Raw genomic sequence first — 23,111 nt, 5'->3', positions numbered from 1 at the left:
TAGGACATTCCATCAAGGTAGGAAAAAATGCAAAAGATTGGGAAGAGAAATGAGAGAGATGAAGGAAAAACATGAAAACCAAGTTAGGAGCTTAGTCAAGGAGATCCAAAAAAATACTGAAGAAAACATCATGTTAAAAAACGAGTTTAGGTCAAGAGGATAAAACAATCCAAAAAGTTAATGAGAAGAAGAATGCTTTGAAAAGCAGAATTGGCAATATGGAAAAGGAGAGAAGAAATTATCTGACTTCATGAGGAATCAAGACACAATAATTCAAAGCCAAAAGAACGAAAAATTAGAAGAAAATGTGAAATATCTCATTGAAAAAAACAACTGATCTAGAAAACAGATACAGGAGAGATAATTTAAAATTTATTGGGATACCTGAAAATCATAAACAGGAAAAGAGCCTTGACTTCATTTTTAAAGAATTTCTATAAGAAAATTGCCCTGATATCCTAGAAGCAGAAGGCAAAGTAGAAACTGAGAGAATTCACCAATCTACTCCTGAAAGAAATTAAAAATAAACAGCCCCCAGGAATATTACAGCCAAGTTACAGATCTCCCAAGTCAAAGAAAAAATATTACAAACATCCAGAATGAAACAATTCAAATATCAAGGAACTACAGTCAGGATCATACGGGACTTATCAGCATCCATATTAAGGTCTCATAGGGCCCTTAGGAATATAATAATGATAATCTTTTGCTGGAAGGCAAAAGAGCTTGGAATGTAACCAAGAATCAACTCCCCAACACATTTGAGCATCCTTTTCCAGGGGGAAAGATGGACTTTCAATGAAACATGGAAATTTCAAATGTTCCTGCTGAAATTACAAGAACTGAATGGAAAATTTGGTCTTCAAGTACAAGACTCAGGTGAAGTATAGACAGGGTGGATGAGATGGGCAAATTATGAAGAACTTAATGATGATGAACTGCTTATATTCCTGCATGGGAAGATGAAACTGTTAATACTCATATGAACCTAATTTATTAGAGCAGTTAGAAGGCATAGGAGAGAGCTGAATCTGAAGGTCTAATATATTGTAAAAATGGAGTCAGTGGGTGAAAGGGAAATGTACTGGGAGAGAGAAAGGAGAGGTAGAATAGGTTAAAATATTTCATATAAGAGTCAAAAAATAGTTTTTTACAATGGTATGGAAGTGGGGAAGATGAAGGGGATTGAGGGAGCCTTCATTTTCATTGGAAATGGGTTAGAGAAGAGACAGCATACACAGTAGGGTATAGAAATCTAGAAGAAAAAGGAGAGAAAGGGGACAGAAGGAGGTAAGAAGGGGAAGGGAGGGGTGATATATGTGATAGAGGAGAGGGTAGATCATGGGAGAAAAGAGAATGCTATGACATATTTTCTTCTGTACTTTTTGTAAGGTAGTGGGATTGAATAGGCTGTCTGGAACCATGGGACTGAGCAGTTGCAGGTTCTCTGGTGTGGTGTGGCTTGGGGTCTCCTTGCCCCGGGATTTGTGCTCTCTCTGCTGTGCCACTCAGCTGCCTCACAGCACATTTTTGAAGATGGACAGAATGAAAGGAGAGTGAAAGTATAATAGATGGTAGTGGGGAAGAATGGATGGGGGAAATTATAATCAGCAACAGCAGCTGTGGAGAAATATGGAAGTAACTTCTCTGAATGACTTATAATAAAGAATGTGATCCACCCCAGAGACAGAGGTGATGATAGCAGTACACAGACTGAAGCACATTTTTTCCTCTGTCTTTCACTTTATTTCTACTGAGGTTTTATATTTTTGTGGGAGGACGGGGATTATGTTTACTTTTACAACAGTAATATTTTAGTAATGTGTAAATAAATAAAAAATGACAAATAAAATAAAATAAAAGATGATTGGAAGCAAAAAGAAAAGAAAAAACGAAAACCATCACCTAAGTGAGGTTGTTGCAGTGAGAGCTGTGAATGATTTTAATGATGATGCAATGTCATATTTCCATGACATTCTGAAAAAAACTTGAAAAACAAATATTGTTAGATAGATTCCTAGTCCGAAGGGAACATAAAAGAAAAAAAAGTCAGTGAGTCAAAATGTGAAAGTGATTCTAAAAAAAGACAAAGAAAAAAGAAGTGAAGGCAATACTGTTATTTTCTTTTTAGTGAAAGTAGCATAAGAGAGAAAATTCCCAAATGCTGAAATCCTTGATGTTCCCATGGAAGGAGATTCTCTTTCCAGGCAATAACCCTTCCTCTTCCTCCCTCACTCCATCCATAATTCTTCTCAAATGTAAAGTGCAGGTTAATTTGTTTTAGTTTTAGGTTTATATTGCATACTAACCATTGCTATTGTGTTTCAGTTGTATTAAGTACAAAAAACATCTTTATAATTATAAATAATTATTTTGTAGTAATATTTCTGGAGATGTGGTACCAATTATCTGACTTCACATTATTTTCTATGTGAAAATTTGCTTTGCAATAGGAACAAATCACGTGAAGCACAGAATCTCAGAAATTAAATTCATAATCCGATGTTCTACTGTACTATAATACTAGTTTATTCACTAACTTGATATCATCAAAATATGATATCAGGAATTAGAGTTGCAAAAATGAAAAATCTGTGTACTTATCCTAAAGGAATTTAAAATCCAATGACTGAAGAACCATTTACTATTAATTGGACATGGTAGCTTTTTTTCTGAAATTTTCTTGTTTGATATATGAGGTGTGTGGACATATCCAGGAATGGCTAAAGCATCTGGTGTGAGGGCTTGCAAAGCTGTTTTCAGGGTTACTCATTCAGCTTTGTTATCTTCCTGTCACCCAACTCTCAACTCTGGCTCCAAGAAGCTGTAACATGCAAAGCAGTCACTCCCTAGTAAAATCATTTTGGCAGATGGGCTAAACCAACTTGAATGTATCCAATAGACCCCAAACCAGTCAGTGGGTCATAGGGATGTCTACTTCAAGCAAGTAAAGATTTCCCTCAGTAGAATGGATGAATGAGAACATTTTTTTTCAGTGACCATGAACGCAATTGAAACAGGTGTTGTGTAGAGCGTATATCTTTGTCAGACATTGAAGATGTCAAAGAAATCCACAGCATCCTGAGCTATCTCCAGTCATATTGACTTTTGTCTTATCATTGGTATCATGACTCTATTAAAGAAAGGCTGATAATTTTGTGTAACTCTGTCTCACATAAAAATCCTATAGTGCTGTAATGCCATTGGTTCTCTTCAAAAATGAAGGATGAATAACTAAAGTGACATATGGAAAGAAAGGTGCAAAATGATCAGTCATGAAATTTTAAAAAAATCATAAAGCATTTCCAAGGATTGAAAGGAATCATCTGTGTATTCACAGGATCAGTTTCTGGATTCTGGAAGTTTATATGTTCTTGTGGTACATTAACTATGTGAACACAGACAAGTCACTTAACTTCTTGCCCCAAAATACCCTGCAACAATTCTCTAATAACATGATAACATACAACTTGCTCACCTAGCCTGTAGGACAGCATTTCTATACTGTGATTTCTTGTCCCAGGTGAAATGACAGATATGAACAGCAACAATACTGAAAAAAAGTTCCATTAAGATTTATGTATATCCAGCTGGATTAATTATCATATAATTCTCTAATTACTAAGATAGTTTCAGTATCTTTTAAACAGTTACAATAGTTCGTCTCTTCTTTGACAATAATTCTCAGAGGATAAATTAAAATTTTCGCCATAAGATTAGTTAGCTTGGAATTTGGTCATTGTTTTCAGTATTTCACCAGGTAACATCCATTTGGGATGTTTTTCTTTATTTTTGTTTTATTTTAGCTGATTTAGAACTTTAAAAGAATTTATAATGACTAGCATTTTTGCTGCCCACACCTGGAAAATTCATTCCATTGCTGATATTTCACTTCTGATTTCCCTCCAGAGCAATTTGGGAAAAGAGTTCATTCCATTTTCCTCAGTTAAATACTATACCCTTGTCATTACAGGACACAGTTTATGACTGTAGTCCAATCACTCATTTTTCTATCTGCTCTCTTTTGAGAACAGTCAAGAGACTGAGAATTTTCTATGTCCTTATCCTTAATAAAACTTGAGCTATGCAAAGTATAGCGCTTTTGAAGAAAAAATTAAGAAAATGAGGAGGCAGTATTAAAGAAAAAATTATCTAAATAATTATCAAGGTTAGATTCAAGAAGAACCTGATAAAGTACTTCCTCTGACAGCTACTAAACATGTGATCTTGAGCAACTCACAACTCACTGACTCAGAACACGTCACTTTTACATCTCAGTATCTCAAAAAAAATTTTCTGACTAGTATATTTATAAATCTTGTCCACCTATTTGGAAGAAGTTTCAATATTAACAGTTCCTAATCTGATGAAATTGTAGAAGGTCCATATTATAAAACCACTGCTTTATTTCATCTAGTTGATTTGAGATATTTCAAATAAGATTAATTTAAATAGGTTAATATGTTACAAATATAGAGAAGTTGAAACATTATTGATTCTTGTCCAATTAGGAATGATCTTTGATGTTCTAATTTTTTTTGAAAAAAATCAAGATTCTATAGTCATTACACATTTCTATACAAACATGAACAATATATTATGTAAAGTACATTTTGTTCTATTGTGTTTTATTCCACTCTAATATATTATGATATTACATTTATTTATTGACATGATATACATATATGTTCATATTACCTGGGTGGTTAGAGACACCTTTTGCAGAGAGAACCCTTCCTAAAATCCTAGCATTTTAGAAAAAGGATACATAAACTAGTTCATAAAAATAAATATACTTACTATTATTTAATGATGAACAGATAAGGAATTCACCAACTTCCTTTGTAGTTCATTTTATGGTTTAATAATCCTTGCTGTTGGAAAAATATTCCTTTTAGAGAACTGAAATCATTTCTGATGGAGATTAAACCAATTTTACTGCTTTGTCTTCAGTGAAGTGTAAGAACCAATAAAACAGTTATTAAACCATTCTTTAGTCATCTTTTCTTTAGGCCCAATGAATCTCTAACTTTATTTTTATCTTCATAGGACTTATTGGCTCATATTATCTGCATCTTTTTGCATAAGAACATTTATTGAGATGGGGGAAATGGAAGAAGCTAGTATACCAAAGGGTTGTAAAGAAGGATGATTAAAAATCCACAGGAGTTAGACCTTGAAGGAATGTTCATTTTCAATTCATAGATGAAGAATCAAAAAGATGTTATGAAGCATTCCAAGTTGACGCAGTTAATAAGAGCAGTACCAGAATCTACACATTTTTATAATAACAAATCCAGCACTGGTTAGAGATATTATTCCCCCATTCCCTCAAACAAGTTATTTTTCATTGTTCAGTGTACATGTTTTCTGATTCTTTAACAACTTCTGTGAAACTCTCAGCAATTAAAAAAATGCAGTCCATCATGAATCTCAGAGTAGTAAATATATAGCTATCATTTGGACATTGGGAAAAAGGATATTGTCATTCTATTCTATGTCACATATTCTGGTATTTTGTTTTGGAATATAGAATCAAAATAGACCCTATCTATTTTCCTCTTTTTATTTTATTACATAATTGTTTTTTATATAACTCTCGTTTCCAAATATCAACTCCTCCGTCTACTGTGCATGCAACTTTTCTTATAAGACATAATGATGATGATGTTGATCATGATCATGATGATGATGTTTATCCATCAATCTCAAAGAAGAACATGACATCAGGGAGGTGACTGACCTGACAAGAAATTCAAATTTTTAATCCTATTTTGACCTATTTTTGAGCTAGTCTTTCAAAGAAATACTAATGCATTCCATTGTGCAGATCCAAAGGAGTCAAACCACTAGAAAATTTAATTTTATCATTTGCAAATACCTCTTTACCACTTTTTTACCTTTTACAGTGTTATTAATATAATATATGAACTTCCAACTCTACTAAACATCAGAAAATTTAAGCTTTTCTGTTTTATTTTTAAGCTGTAAGTCCTGAGCTGGTGACTATATCAAATAATGATACTGCTGGAGATCATGCCATATGGAAAATAAAATGAAAGAACATTAGACCATAAATTAGAAGAAATGGCTGCATAAAAACATTCTTTAAATACTAGAACTATCATCTATAAATGATGATTGAATTTATATCTTCTTGGGGTTTAAAGTGCAAAACTAAGAGAAAAGTTGAGGAGGGGGATTGAAGAAAGACAGATTTCAGCAAAATATATTGAAATAAACTTCTAAACAAACTAAAGATATTCAATAATGAAATAAACTACAGATGCAGATAATGGGTTGTTATTCACTAGATTTTCAAGCAAACGTTAATGGAAAAGTTGTTAAAGTTTTAGAGAGTGGATTCACTTATTTTTTCCTTTCCTGAGACCTTTGTCATCTGTCCATTTCCTAATTTTCTCTTTCTATTTAAATATATTATTGTCATATTTTTTACTTAGACCCCTAGCAATCAATAATGCCTGGAAAATGCTACTTTGTTTCAAAGTACAGTAGAACCTCAAATTATAAATTAATTCGTTCTGAGATTCTGTTCATCATATGTTTTATTTATATTGCTAAGCAAATTTTCCCAGAGAAGTGGAGATCTGATGCTGAGCAAGGGGAGTAGAACAAAGAGAACAAAGTACACATTAACAACAACATTATGAGATGAACAACCTTGATGGAAGCAGCTCCTCTAGGCAATCCAGAGAGTTAGGACAACTGTATTTGACTGGTTATGGACTGGTTATGGATATATTATCCCCAACCAGAGGAAGAAAAGCAAAACAAAAGAAAATACACAGGAAAAAAATCAACCATTCTGAATTGATGAACAATTTCTTTTCAAAATAATCTCTTAGAGATCTCTTTCCCTTAATCCTAATTCCTCATAATGAAAATTACTTATTTGTAAACATGTTTAAAAAGATGTATGTAAAATGCTAACATGACTGTAACCTGCTGAGGGGAGGGGAAGGGAGAGTGGAGGGAAATTTATAACTTGGAAATATTCAAGTACATATGGATGAAAATAATATATAAATTAAAAAAGGAAACAATGTGAAATCAGATGATTGGTAATACATCCCTAAAACTGTTCATATAAAAATAATTATTTATAATTCAAAGATTTTGTCCCTAATGCACCTGAAATACAACAGCAATGATTATGGCACAAAATAAACCAAATATAAAACAAATTGACCTGTACTTTACCTTTGAGAAGAGTCTTGGCTGGAATGAGGGAGACAAGAGGGAGGGCAATGAATGGTTATTGTTTGGAAAGAGCATATCCTTTCATGAGAACATTGGGGATTTCAACAACAAGAGTGTTCTCTCATCAAGAGTGTTTTCTCATGCTACTTTCACTAAAAGTAAGACTAACTACTGTCTTCCCTTGTTTTTCATTTCTTAGAATGACTGTTTTTTTTTTCCTTTATGTTCACTTCTGAATGAATTGGAAAGGAGAGGTACTTGAAACAGGTGGATGAATTAGGCATTGCAGCTGTCCAGGTAAAAGGAAATAAGAGCATGACCAAGTGAGATGATTGTGAATAGTTAGAAGGGACTGCTTATTGGAGATAGTATTGAAGTAGAAGTGGACAATATGTGTTGAATAAGGTTCTTTTGTTTGACATATGAATAAAAAGAAAAAGAAAGAAAAAAGGAAAAAACCATTGCCCTAGTTGAGGGTCATTCCATAGTGAGCTATTCAAATCCAAACATGATGATCACTCTGAGAATTTTTGTTTGTCCTTCAAGAAAAATTTTGTGAAAAATTTTGCCTCCAGTGAAGAATACATAAACCAAGTTACTCGTGAACTGAGATTCTACTATACTTACTTCCTTTCATTATACATCATAGAGCCATACCATTTAACAGAAAAGTAATGAAAGAAGAGAGGAAAGGAAGGGGGACAAAAGGAAAAAGAGAGAAGCAAAGAACAAAAAACAAAAAGATCAAGGCAGGGATAGTGATTCTATAAACTAAATCTTATATGTGATATTCCATACCAGAAAGAGAGAGATGGAGACAGCACATCTGTGTGTTTACACAGATGCAGAGACACACAGAGACAAGGAAAAAGTAATCCTTTCTTATGTCATCTTTGTGTTCAAAGTCTTCAGGATAGCTTCCATTTTTTCTACTGGTAATGGCGATCTTCCAGATCTTCTATTGTTGTAATCATTGGGTAAACAGTTTTCTTGGATCTATTGACTATTTTGCATAAGTTCTCATTGTCTTCTTTATATTCATCAATCTTTTGCTGTAATTAAATTTTATTATTTACCATAATTTATTTAGCCATTTAGACTTAAGGGATAATCTCTTTGTTTTTATTTTGGTGAACACAACTTTTCCTGATAATGTTCTTTTATCCTTAGTGTTAAGCTTTTCAACTACAAAGCCCTATTTCTAAGACCTTTTGATGCTTTTTTACTTTAGTCTTATTATATTATAATCCATTTAAAATTTACTTCATTAAGTACAGAAATGAAAGAAGATCCTGTCTATATTATAAAAATGTGAACTTCTCTTATACTGTTTAATTGGTCATCCTCCTTCAGTTTTAAATTCTATGAATTAGAGCAGGTAGATGTTGTATTGGATAGAGCTTTTGCCCTGAAGTCAGGAGAACCCTAAATTAAATCCAGCCTCAGACACTAGCTAGTGATGTGACAGTTAACATCTCACTTAACTCCCATTTCCTCAAAAAAGTAAATTATATGGACAATATTGTGTTAACCAGATCAACAGTTCCTGAGATTTAGGGTACTATGCAAAGAAGTAATAAAACATGGATATAAAAGAAATTGTTTCCTAAAAGGAAATGATGATCCCATCCAGTGTACATGACTCAAAAGAAAAGTGTATAAGGTAGTGATTGAGAAAATAAAAAGTTATAGTCACTACCTGGAGTTTGCTTTATGGAAAGGAGAATTAAGTATTTTTTTATGAGTTGAAAGATAGATTAGGTCCCACAGTATTTAAGTAGTGATCAATCAACAGATATTTAGTAATATTTTCCAGGCATTACTGAATACTAGGGATTTAAAAACAAACAAGAAATAATCTCTATATACTAATAAATTACATTCTAAAGGAGGAGCCTAGTACATATACAATATGTGTATGATAAATGTAAATTTAATTAATGCATTTGCATATAAAGGAGTTAAATATATACTAGTTCTGAAAGGAGGGAATTAGGATCAGGGAAGGATTTGTGCAAAAGATTTTATTTGAGTTGAATTCTAAAAAATGAGAGCATCTCTATAAACAAATATAAACATCTGATCGAATTCCAGACCTGAAGGACAAATGATGGGTAGGTTGTGCATGAAAATCAGGGCTAGCTTAGTTGCATCTTAGAGCCAAAATGTGAGTAATGTGCATTGATATCAGGAAGATAATTTATAATCATGATATATTGAGCTCTACAACGTAAATAAAGGAGTACAAGGTTTATCATGGAGATAATAGGAAATCACTGGATTTAATTGAGTAAAGGAGTAGCATTGTCAAATCTATGTTTAAATTTGCTTTGCTAGGAGTGAGTAGGCCAGAAGAGCAGAAAGAGAATTGAAGTAGGGAAATCAATTAGAATGAAATTACAATATTCTGACTGAGGAATATGATAATATAAAATGAAATGCTAACTGTAAGAACAGAGTGTCAAAGGTAAGAGATGTTGGGAAAATAGAGAAGGCAAAAACTGGTAAATAATTAGATATATTGCTTGCAATAGAATGAAGAGATGAGGATAATGTCAAGGTTAGAAGAGAATAGAAGGATGGTCTTGCTTTTTTTGACAGAAAATGGAATATGTGGAAAAGGGGAAAGTTTTTAGCAAGGGATATGAGATAGTTTAGAATTTACTAAGTTAAAGTTGCTTTCTGTAATCCAATTTGAATTTTCTAATGGGTCATAGCTGATAAATGTTTAAAATTTACATACAATATATGTGTTTTATATGTATAATTGAGTCTTCTATGTAGAAATGTTAGTTAAATTCTTTGGAATTGATGAGGTCACCAAGAAAGATAATATGAAGGGGGAATGATGATGATGATGATGATTATAATATTAATAATTAGATGAAAAATGAAAAGGAATCAAGATTTATATGACATTTTTAAGTTCTACAAACAAATTTACACTAATATTTGGAGATAGATATTTTATTATTATTATTATTATTATTATTATTATTGTCACTTTACAAATCAGGAAATTGAGGAAAACATTCAATGACTTGCCCAAAGTCACAAAACTAAAAAGTTTCTGAAACTGAATTTGAATTCAGGTCTCCCTGACTCCAAATATAGCAGCACCAAACTACTTAGGACAGAACTTTGGGGAATATTCAAAGGTAAAATACTAATACAGATGATGGATAATTCAACAAATGAAACAAATAGAGATTTATAATTCTCAATGAGACATCTATATGAGAATGCCATCAACAAAACCCAAAAGAAATTATCCAGAATGAGAGTGTGATCAACAATCTAGCTGAAAAGTCTAAAAGGATGAGGAATGAAAAAAAATCAGATTTGATGGTTACAAGATCATTGATAACTTTGGAGAGAACAGGATCACTTGAGTGATGAGGCCAGAAGACATATTAAAATGAATGAGAATCAAATGAGAAGTGAACAAGTGGAGGCAGTAAATATAACCATTTTTCTACCCCTTGCTCCATCTTTATTTGAAGGAGGTGACAATTTATTTTAAGAACATCCACAGAAATGTATTTTATTCTACATGTTAATATTTATTTTGCCCCTAACCTCAATGAGTTGTCTATTCAAGTGGAATACAGTTCCATCTGAGCAAATGGAATACTAATGGAGGACTGTTATCTGTATATTCCCTGTGATCCCTGTAAATGTTTCCTACAGAATAGGACATGTTTGATTACACTAACATTTCAGAAATCAGAAGACTTGTCATAAAGTGTTTTCTAATGACCAATGTCAGCCAAGTTTTTGAATTTCAAATTTGTCTTTCTATGATAGATTTTAGAAAGTAGTTTGTATACTGTGGAAAGCTTTATGGAAAGGAGAATGATAGTAACAACTATCTGTAAAGATATCAAATCATTACCAAGTAGAAATGATACATTTCCCTAAAAACAATTTTAACTTGGTCTAAGGGGTTTGTGTGCATGTGTGTATGTGTGTGCACATGTGCATATCAGCAAACTGACACCTATTCTATAACTAGGGGGTTGCTTAAGCTTTCAGGATTAAAAAAAATCAAAGCATTTTCTTAAAGAGACAGAACATAAGAAAGAACTTTATGGTAACGGTATTTATTTTTAAATTATTATTAATATTTTACATTAAATTATATTTAAACAAAATTCTATTCTGTTCATTAGATCATATTTACACACAGTAACTGGACATTCTGAATCAAAATTTGTACTTAACACAAATTCAGTTGAACTGCATTCCCAAAATATCTAATCAAAACACTAGATATATAAATATTTGAGGGTTAACCCTGAGTTTTTGCTACATATACAGGAAAATTGCAAGTTATTTTGATGTTTAACATTTGGGACATGGTTTTCTGGTGCTGATTAACATGGTGATGGTTGCAAGTTAGGTAGTAAATGGTGAAATTGATGATACTCAGAATATTATGACAATAACCTTGTTTTTCCTCTTAAAGTATCTCATCTTAAAACAATTTTTTCAAATAAAGATAATTGAAATATCTTAATGAGAAAACAACCATTGACCTCATTCAACTTGAATTCTTTCATTGATAAAAGAGTTCACAAGGTTAAGACAGAATAGTATAATTTGCATTTTAAAAGCAAAAAGAATTCAAGGAAATCCAAGCAGTTTAGTTTAATTCTTTGCATGCTTAGAAACTTTAACTATATTTTCAACCTAAAAGCAGAATAATATGTGATTTGCTATGACTATTTAAATTAAGTCTTTTGCATAAGTCAATAAATCATTATTTTCTGAGCATACTTCCACCTTTATTCATGAAAAACTAGCCAATTTTGAAAGCAAAAAGGATAGTTAACAATTTTTACTTTCTCACAGATCTCTGCCTGATTTAAATTTTAAAACTCTTTGAAACTTTATTTTTTTTTTTCAAAAAGAAAGAAATATCAGTGTGGTCTTTGTGAGTTTAACCAGTAGCAATATTGCAAATTTATGTTTTCTCAACCAAAACCATCTTGTTCATATTTCCTTTAAGTTGCCAGTCATTGATGTATAAATATTATGAATTGCTAATAAATATTACAGTAGAAAAGTGGGCTTTATCATTTTTCCCAGAGGGTGGACAGATTTCAAGGGAATTTGGTTTCACAGAAGCTTATTGGAACAATTTATACTCACATACAGTCAAGAGTATGAACTTACATCTAAAGGAGGTAAATGTTGTTTTTTATTATTAACAGAAGTCTAAGCATGAGAATGAAGGAGTTAGTTATTCCTCTTCTCTCTGCCCAAGGTCAGACCACCTTTGAGCAATGTGAAACAAAGTCAGGCACCATATATGACCGATGACAAGCAAAAGTGTGTACAGAAGAAAGCAAAGAAGTGACTATGTCACACTCAGCAAAGGAAAATGAGAAGCTTTAATTTTCAAAGATACCTAGAGATCAACATCTTGGTGTTTTGAATATTTTAATTAAATATTTAAGTATTTTCTGTCATACAGTAAAAGTATGAAACCACTGTGTATGGCTCTGCCAGAACAGAACTGAAAGTAAAGAACGAATACAACTGATTTCAAATAGTTTTGGTTTTTTTGTTTGTTTTTTGTTTTGTTTTAATATTCTAATGATAAGAGTTCCTAAAATAGAATTGGCTGTCTCCTAAGGAATGAACACTCTCAATTACTGGTGATGTGTTCAAGCACAAAGTAGTTGGCTCTATGCCAGGGATGTTTTAAAGGAAAATTATGCTTTATATATGCAGTTGAATAACAAAAAATGACTGAAATCCTAAAACTCTAGGGTCTTATTTTTGGATGGACCTCCCATCTGGTGATGATTTCATTTCAGGAAGCTTCTATTTTCCAAGCAATATTTGAAGAAGTTGTGCTTACAAATGTTTAACAATCGTGTCTTGAAATATATGCACACATACTTTCAAGTTTTATTCTTCATAATTAATATTTTATTAAGTCTAGAAAATCAACATAAATATGGATTTATAGGGACAGCTGATTTCTAAGGTATAAATCCTCACATTTTAAATTTAAAAATGGCCTCTGTGAAACCAATAAGAGTTCACTAACAGCATCCTTCTGCTCCTCCCTACGGTTGAAGAGCTTTATTTTGTTTTGTTTTCCATTTCACTATCAGGGTATATACTTAGCAAAAGGGGTTAAAGAAAATTGATGGATATCCTATATATATAAAATCTCCCTGAATTCATATTGTGCCCTTAACAGCATTGTTATGGTTCAAGAGTTCTCAAGTGGGTTGCTTTAAAAAAATCTAGTCATAGTGATTACTAAAACCTGGGCTCTCAAGCCGTCCAGAGAACTCACTTTGAAAAGGATACTGCTAAATGTAGGTAAGGGGAAGGGATTTGGAAGGAATTCATCAGAAAATTCTCTTGAGTCTTCTGATGCTGAGAAGTACTTGACTAAAATGTGATGCAGACATTTTTCTTTTTTTTTCCTCCATATGATTGTCTCTGTGACCATATTTCCATCCAATAGCAAAAACTGCAGACAATTAAATAAATTTATTAAGTAATTGTCCTAGGAATTTTAGATATTCTAATATAAAAATGTTTCACACAAAGGACTTGGCTATTTACTATAGTGGAACTTAAAGTAACTTACTTTACATTTTGAGTGTCTGTTAGCTAGTCTCTAAAATGACAGGGATAAAGTGGGTATACACCAAATCTTTCTAAAATGCTCTGATTCTTCCATTTTATTAAATATAACCATCCTATATTTTAACAGGCCTATTTGTGGATAAGGATCTCACACTTGAATAAACATTTTTGAAAAATAAAGATATCCTTCAATCTTTTCCATATAAAGTAGAAATCTGCATGCTATTAGCCATTCTAAAATGCTAGTTACAGATATATGATAGCCTTGCTTCTCTCATTGCACCACATCTATCTCACTTGCCAGAACTTAATCACTATGATGGAATTACAATTTGGTTTTCACTAACCATGATTTACTTAGTGTAGGTTGATTTATGCCAGCAAGAATTTGTTTAGTTAATGGAACATTTTAATTTATGACAGGAAGAAGCATAAAATTTCTTTGAGTATCTGGATTGTATTACTATTGACTGGCAGTCCTGATGTGGAATCAGAAGAAAAGTGACAGATAAAAACATTTTATTTGAGGCATATCTGTGACTAGTAGAGTGCAGATTTTGAACTAAAAATACACAGGCTTTTTACTCCACAGTTGTTGCTGCCTCCTCTCTCCAATTCTTGACTAGAGAATGTAGTTCTCAGTGACATATGGTTCTGTCTGTGAAGTCTTTTCAGTTAGGCCTCTTGGGGAGAGAGTGAGATGTTTCATACTATAATGTCATCAGTATGCTACTGGCTCTCAGCTTTAGGTCCCCTTTTATCTGGCCCAGATGGTATGGTTCCCTTACTCTTCAAGCATCTGTCAAAGATAAGGAAATAGCTGAAAAGAACCTAGCTAAGGCTTTATCCAGATGAGATGAGAATGCTGTGAATGAGTCCAAAATCCTTGACATTTGAACCATTTTGCTTCATCCATAAAATGGTTTGACCTTTGCCATCTAGGTAAACCAACTTTTTGTAGCACTCTGACATATTCATTTTTATGCAGTAAGTAGATTATTGTTTCTCCTAAACATTTTCAGCACATAGTCAATGATTTTTCTCTAGTGAATGATATACTTTCTGTGCCCTTAAAACCTCCTTTTTTCTTTACTATATGAAATGGTATGGATCATTTTGTTTAAAGGTTTCTAACTGAACTGTCAGACGTTTTAGCAACATACTCTGAAATTCTTTCATATAATACATGAAAGGTTAAAAACCCACATTTCATACATGAGTTAAATTTCCATTATTTTTGATAGATATTGTCAGTCTTTACAGCATACCCAAATATTTCCTGCTCAGAACTCCTTTTAGATTGGGACCAATGCTTGCATAAAACAAACAACAACAAAAACCCTTCACCTGCCGTTCAAGACCTCCCAGTATTAAACCTCATCTTTCAGGGGCAGCTAGGTAGTGCAGTGAATAGAGCACTGACCCTGGAGTCAGGAGGACCTGAGTTCAAATTTGGTATCAGACATTTGATATTTACTGTGTGACCTTGGGCATGCCACTTAACCCTATTGCTGCACAAAAACAAAACAGTAACAACAAAAAGTCATCTTTTTAGCCTAATCTCATACATCACTCCTTTATATACTCTATATTCCTACCAAATTAGCTTTCTTACTTTTCCTAATATTATTTTGACCCTTCCTTCGTTCCCTTCCCCTTTCTACTTCTTATAACCTACCATTCCCAATTCAGGTGCTGCTTTTATTTAAATAGTTGTTTCTGGCTTCTTTTTAACTGCTGTGTCAGACTTCTCATGTCTTTAATCATGTTCTAAGGACATCTAGCTCTTACTACACTTTCCCCAAAGGATTGGAAACTCTTAGTGAATACTGTGTCATTTTCCTTCTTTGTGTTTCTAAGACCTAATATCATGTTTTCTGCATTTTAGGGACTTTAAAAACATTGATGACTTTAATTGACTACTTCATGATAATAATTATTTATAGAGTTACTATTTTTAATACTTTCTGGCTAAAATGATAATACTGGTCTTAGCTTTTAAGGTCTTAGAATTTAGTGAGGGAGAAGGTATAGACAAGTAAATAAAATCAAGGTTAGATTGTGATTTTTTTCTCACCAAATTTGTTATTAATTAGCACATGGAATTCCAGAACAGAAGATTCTCTCTAGCAAAGGAACTTATTAAGTCTTTTGAAAATTTTGTTTTAATAAAAGTTCTTGAGGTGACTAATGTTTTTCCCCACATGTATCGAGGGAAAGAAGGACTTTGACTTATGTTGACCTGACGAAAGGGATCCAAGTCATTTCACAATCAAATTTAAAATCCTCTGGCATTCAAAATCCTTCCTAATCTGCCCACTCCACTCCTTTCAAGTATTCTCACACCTTACCTATTGTCCTCCTTGCTATTCCTCAAAAAGAATGAATATTTTACTGGCTGTGCCTAGATCTGGAATACTCTCCCTCCTTACCTCTACTTCATGACTTCCCTGACTTCTTTATATTCCCAGGTAAAATCCTAGTTTCTATAAAAAAAATTTATAATGCCTCTCATTTCTAGCATCTTCCCTTTGGATATTTTTCAGAATTTCTCTATAAAGTTCTCTGATATGTAATTGCTTGCACATTTTTTTCTTTGAAAAGACTTGAGATCAGAGATTGCCCTTTGCCCTGCTATCAATCCTCAGGGCTTATCACAATATCAAGAAAATAATATATACTTAGCAAATTCTTATTGACTGACTATTTACAATCTACTTAGCCATATAGGATGTGATAAGTACCATAAAAGAGGGGATGTTTTAGGGGGATGGGTGGATAATACTTTTATTCAATATGGAGAAAATATTTGAAGTAGGTCAAAGTAGAGTTAAAAAATGAACTGGCAATTTCGTAGGGATCACATTCAGTCAGTCAAGTCAAAATGACAAATTAGACAGAGAGATAATATTTTTGTAAGTAGTACTATATTTAAAATTTAGTGATATGTGTTCAAATCCAAGATTTGGGTTATGAACATAATTTTAGAAGGAATGAATCATGATATAAATAATAACAGGAATGTATACAGTATATGACAAGGGGTCATCCATGTTGAGATCTAACTAAACCTTGAAGAAGTCCATTCCACTTATGGATAACCAAATTGTTAAGGAAGATTTGCCAACATTCAGTTTATGTTTGACTCTCCAAATTCTGTTCATTGTTTCTAGTTTTTCCTCCAGTATCTAATTCTTATTCAATGATCCACAATCTTGCTGTTAAAACTTGGTAGTCTCTGTATCCTAAATAATATTTGCCAGTTACATTATTTTAGACCAATTTCTGTTGGGTCATGAACTCAAAGAATCAAAAAATCTTTCATAATCAGTGCTGAAAGAAAAAAATAAAGGAAAAATTCACTTATGATGCTACCTTTCAGTCTTCTCTTCTCGAAGACACATATTTCTATTTCCTTCAAAAGATTCTCAAATGCATGATGGCCTTCACCTTTCTGATTGCTCTATTCTGAACATTCTCCCATCTGTCAATATCTTAGTGAAATGTGGTATTTAGAATCAAATGATATAGCTCAGATATTAGCAGAATACAATGTCCAGGGCTGAGTGCAATAGATGTGTCATTTATCCTATATGTTACATCTTTCTTAATACCGCCTAATATTCAATTAAATCCAAACCAATAAACATTTATTTGAAATATACTTTGTAGGGGCAGCTAGGTGGCATAGTGGATAAAGCACCAGCCCTAGAGTCAGGAGTACCTGAGTTCAAATCCGGTCTCAGACACTTAATAATTACCTAGCTGTGTAGCCTTGGGCAAGCCACTTAGCCCCTTTTGCCTTGCAAAAACAAAACAAAACAAAACAAACAAAAAAAAGAAATATACTGTGTCAGCCATTGCTAAACCATGAGTATAAAATGATAAAAAAAAGACAGTTCCTGTCCTCAAGGACTTTATAATGGGGGGGGGGGGGGAGAGTCAATACCAAAGGAGATTGAACTAATTGGGAGAGTAAGGTGGAGACCAGGGCGTATCTTTTCCATGGAGTTGAAGCCAGGTTGATCAGCAGATGTGGAATGAAGATTAGAATTTTGCCATTTTCTTTAGAGGGTAATAAAAGAGTCTGTGGAGGTCTTTATTCCCCCATATTCAATCACTTCTTCAAATCACTTTGATGGTGTTAAAGTGTATTCTGTTTTTTTGTATATTTGTATTTTTATTTCCTTTTCATCTTTCAGCACTGCCTGTATCTGACCTTTTTTACATCCTTGAGATCAAGGTCAAACAATAATAAGTGAAAAATAATGTAAATTATTTTGATAATGGTAAAATATTATGTAGGAGACAGAAACCACAAGATGTAACCACCAATAGATAAAAAGTGGTGGAAACAGTATCATAATCCCACAGTCCCATGAGCACTATCTTATTTTATCTTACAAGATATTGAAACCATCCGCAGCAGTTTGTTGGCTCAGGGGGTTAAAAACTTAGGTTATGGACATTATTTCCTGACTGCCTGAGTAAAAAAGAGAATCATAATTCCCTAGGCATGCTCTGTTCCTTGTTTGAACCTGATAAACAATGCAGTTATGGGAGCTATGCTTAGCTAAATAAATTCAGAGTATTTTCACTACATTTGAGTACTGAATATTCTTATTCATGAATGGATAAGTATAATTCTGTGAACTATTGAAAGATATATATAAGCAACTCATTTTATAATAATAATAATAATAGAAATAATAATAATAATAATAATAATAATAATAATAGAAATAAACTGCCAGGGGAGTAGTCTGAGTTGGATCCAGTTCAGGACCAAAAAAAAAAGTAGTTGAAAGAGAAAGAGTGTTATATTTACAAGTGAAATATTGTTGAGAAGAGTCATGTTTACAGTAAAGTAACTATATTGGAGTGACTGAAAAAGTCATAAAACATGGTAGGGAAAATTAAAAATCAAAGGAAATAGTTTTAAATAAACAGCAAAATTGAATCAAAATATTTTAAGGTTAAAGTTTTATAACAATTTCTGCAACATCTCTCTGAAATGATAAAAATTTGATTCTGAAGGTCATCAGAATAATGCAAAGTAGTACTTTTAAAATTAAGTGAAAATATCAAAGAAATAAGGACAAATTACTATTATTAGGCAATTAACAAGTATCCTGATACAATTTATATGTTTATATATGTAATTTTATATGCATACCTTTATGTATATAAAGTCACCAAAATAATAGATTCTATGGGGAACAAACAAAAGAATTTTATAATTGAAATTCAAAGTTGAGGGTGGCTAGGTGCCATAGTGGATAAAGCACCAGCCCTGGAGTCAGGAGTACCTGGGTTCAAATCCCATCTCAGACACTTAATTACCTAGCTGTGTGGCCTTGGGCAAGCCACTTAACCCCATTTGCCTTAAAAAAATCTAAAAAAGAAAATAAAAAGAAATTCAAAGTTGAAGAGACAAAAAAAAGTTCATTTAACAATTTTTTTAAAAAATTCACTTAATTGGGGTGGCTAGGTGGCACAATGGATAGAGTACCAGCCTGGAGTCAGGAGTACTGGAGTTCAAATCCAGCCTTAGTCACTTAATAATTACCTGTGTGACCTTGGGCAAGCTACTTAACCCCATTTGCCTTGCAAAAACCTAAAAAAAAAATGAACTTAAGTCACTTCTGGGGCAAAGTCACAATGAAGGGCAAAATTGGGAAACTCCCAGAATCTTTCCCAAAACAACTTCAAACAAACCTCTAAAGAGATGCTAAAGCTATAGATCCCAGAAAAAAAAAAGAAAGAATGAATCAAGTTCTCACCTTGAGATAACATGGAGGAATTTGAGTAGAAGTTTGTCTCACTGGAATAAAAGAGTGGTATAGTTCAACCAAGGCAGGAGACCTGGAAAGTCAATGGAAGGGTCTAAGCCAAAGGGTAACTCAGGTAGAGACTCAGCAAACTAGAATTTCAGCAGACCAGCAGGGAGAATCCTAACCCCAGCCTGGAAGACAGAGTTGGAGTGTGGCTAGTAAGACAGGACTGGGTTGAACTATACTATATCAGGGGGCGAAAGATCTGCATGGGCAATGTCATAAGAAAATAGAAAGCCAGGAAATCTTAAAGGAAGGAGCAAACCTCCACATAGGCAAAGTATTGGCAAGTGGAAAGCCAGGGCTACCCTAAAGGAAGGAAGAGATTGCTATATAGGCAACATTAAAGGTTAGTGGTAAGCCAGGGACCAGAGACCAATACCAGCATAGAAAGAATGGGACTAGGCATCCTGTGGCACAGAGGCAGACCTCAACTATCAAAATGAACAAAGACAGAAAAGTCCAAACAACCAAAAAAGTGCTTAAACACAGAAAATACAATACAGATAGGAGTGATACAAATGCCAACTCAAAAGAGAAAAACAATGATAAAATGCTTACATATGAAGATTCAAAAGAATTTGTGAATTGCTCGCAAATCCAAAAACACCTGTTGGAAGTACTCAAAAAGAATTTAAAAATCAAAGAAGAGAGGAAGAAAAAAATGGAGAAAAAATGAAGGTCATGCAGGAGAATTATGAAAAATTGAAAAAACAACTCTTTAAAATGAAAAATTATTAACTGTACAAAAATGTAAGTCATAAAAAGTAAATAACTTGTCAAAAAAAAAGTAAAATTGATCGATGAAAATAAAATTAACTCATCAAAAAGTAGAAGTCACCAATTGGAAAAGGAAAGAAACTTATTTATAAGTAAAATTAACCAACTTGAAAAGGAAACACAAAGCTAACTCAAAGAAGATAAAACCCTAAAAATTAGAATTGCACAAATGGAAGTAAATGAGACTCAAAGATTCCATAAAACAAATCAAAAAGATAAAAAAAATAGAAGAAAATGTAAAATATCCCTTAGTAAATACAAACAACCTAGAAATTAGATCCAGGAGAGGTAGTTTATGAATTCTTGGTCAACTTAAAAACCTTGATTGAAAGAGAGCCCGGGGCGGTGTGGGTGTGTAGCAGCAGAGAAGCCGTTCCAGGCGGGGCTGCGGAGCCCGGGCCGGCATCATGCGGCAGGGACACAGCCACGGAGGGGGCGACGGCTGCCCCTGAGCCGCGGAGCATGAGGAGCCGCCGGAACCGCGCGGCCAGACCTACGGGCTTTACCTGCCCATCGACCTGGAGCACCTGCAGTGCCTCAACGAGAGCCGAGAGGGCAGCCGCCACGGCGTCTTCAAGACGCACCAAGTTTGTAGAAAGTGAATGTAGAATGTAGAAAGTGATGCTGATGAAGAGCTGCTGTTTAATATTCCGTTTACAGATAACGTGAAACTGAAAGGAATCATTATTACAGGAGAGGTTGATGACTCACATCCTTCACTGAAACTGTTCAAAAACATTCCACAAATGTCTTTCGATGATACAGACTGAGAACCTGATCAGACTTTTAGCCTAAATCGAGACCTCACTGGAGAATTAGAATATGCTACAAAAATTTCTCGTTTTTCAAATGTCTATCATCTCTCTATTTATATTTCAAAAAACTTTGGAGCTGACACCACAAAGGCGTTTTATATTGGACTGAGAGGAGAGTGGACTGAGATGCTTCGACTGGGGCTCCCACAGAAGCTTTTGTGTCAGCAATGATGTCAGAAAACCATTTTGGAAAGAAAAAGATGGGACTTGAGTGAGATATGACTTTTGCAGCTTCCCCCAAAGCTTTGTTGCTGGTGGGGGCCTGAAAACTGAGGACACCAAAACATTGGTGAGGGCCACTGGGTTAAGAACAGTTTTGGCACTTTGGGCACTGTAGAAATTGGGTCTTGAGCCCTTTGGAAATCTAGAAGTCATGGATAGCCCTCCATTTCCCTGTATGGATGTGGCTGTGGACTCTTAAGTGTTTTTATTCATTTGTGGCAGGACATGTGTGTGACCTTTTAAAAATCAGTAATTATCACTACCAAGTTGCCTCTAGCATTCCAAGATCTTGAAATTTTGTTCATGGCATTTGCCAGTAAGATCTCCATCTTGAAACACCTTTCCCTGCTTGCTCCCTCTTGTTTGTGTGAAGTATTTTGTGTTTGTTGTGGCTAAGCCACTCAGGTCTACCAGGTAGCTGCTATCCCTTCTTGAAGTATACTGGGATTGTGGCTGTGGAGCTAGTCTCTTGATCATATTTACAGCTTTATATCCTTTCTTGCTGCCTTTGGTAACCAACCTCTGAATTGCAGTGTACTCATATTGGTATGGCCGTCTTGGTGGTGACATTGGGACTTAGAAATCATTATTTATGGCATGATGCTTACTGCTTCTTAGAAACCAGAAATCTTTTGAGCTCTTCTGTGCACAGCTTTCTATTCCCTGTGACTAAGAAGCTTCCTAATAAATCCATACCAGATAAAAAAAAAGAGAGTCTGGACAATTTCTTGAAGGAAATTAATCATGGAAATTTTCTAGAATTTCCTGGTAATGTCCTAGAACAAGAAGACAAAATAGTCATTGAAAGAATCTCAATGATCACCTTCAGAAAAAGATCTCATGATAAAAATTCCAGGGAATATTATAACCAAATCTTGGATTTCTCAGATAAAAGAGAAAATACTAAAAAAGCAAGCAAAAAGAAGGAAGCTTTGTATCAAGGAATCACAATCATGATTGAACAGCACTTATTAACTTCAGCATTAAAAGGTCTGAGGGCCTTGAATATGATATTATGGAGGTTTGAACACCTTGTATTGCAACCAAGAATCAACTACCCTGCAGAATTCATCATCTTCTTTCAGGGGAAAAGATGAATTTTCAAGAAAATAGAGGCCATTCAAAATTATCCAATAAAATATCCAAAATTGAAAAGAAAAATCGATCTTCAAATACAAGGCTCAAGAGATGAGCAAGAAAAAGTAAACAGAAAAGGGAAAAATGTTCATCAATAACATTAAATTGTATACAATCTTACATGGAAGACAATACTTTTGAACATTGAAATTGTCTTCAGACAGTTAAAAGAAGCATACTTAGAGAGGGTATGGGTATAGATTGATCATGAAAGTGATAATGCTTCCTTAGTCCACAAGGGTTGTATTTTGATTTGGACAGAAGGATGTAGGGTACTTATCAGAGGAGAGTATAAAAGGATCATGAAATGATTTTGCTTTACTTATACTTTAGCTCATAAACATTATATTCTATAGAGAGTACTTGGAAAGAGGGTGTAGTATAAATGGATTATAATTTGGTGATGCTGATGGCTCTTGAGAATTATATTGCTAATAGAACAGTTGAGGGGAGTGTATTTGGTCAGAAACTGTAAGTACAACATGTT

At 33.6% G+C, this 23,111-nt stretch overlaps 1 pseudogene; it reads left to right on the top strand.

The window, feature by feature from the left end:
* The first annotated feature begins 20,857 nt into the window (after nt 1-20,857).
* On the top strand, nt 20,858-21,912 carry LOC141494854 (PITH domain-containing protein 1 pseudogene; annotated as a pseudogene).
* Nucleotides 21,913-23,111: the final 1,199 nt, after the last annotated feature.

Source organism: Macrotis lagotis, chromosome 8 (assembly GCF_037893015.1).
Source record: "Macrotis lagotis isolate mMagLag1 chromosome 8, bilby.v1.9.chrom.fasta, whole genome shotgun sequence".
NCBI lineage: Eukaryota > Metazoa > Chordata > Mammalia > Peramelemorphia > Peramelidae > Macrotis > Macrotis lagotis.
The sequence above is the reverse complement of the archived record's forward strand: the minus strand, read 5'-3'. Positions and strand labels throughout refer to the sequence as shown.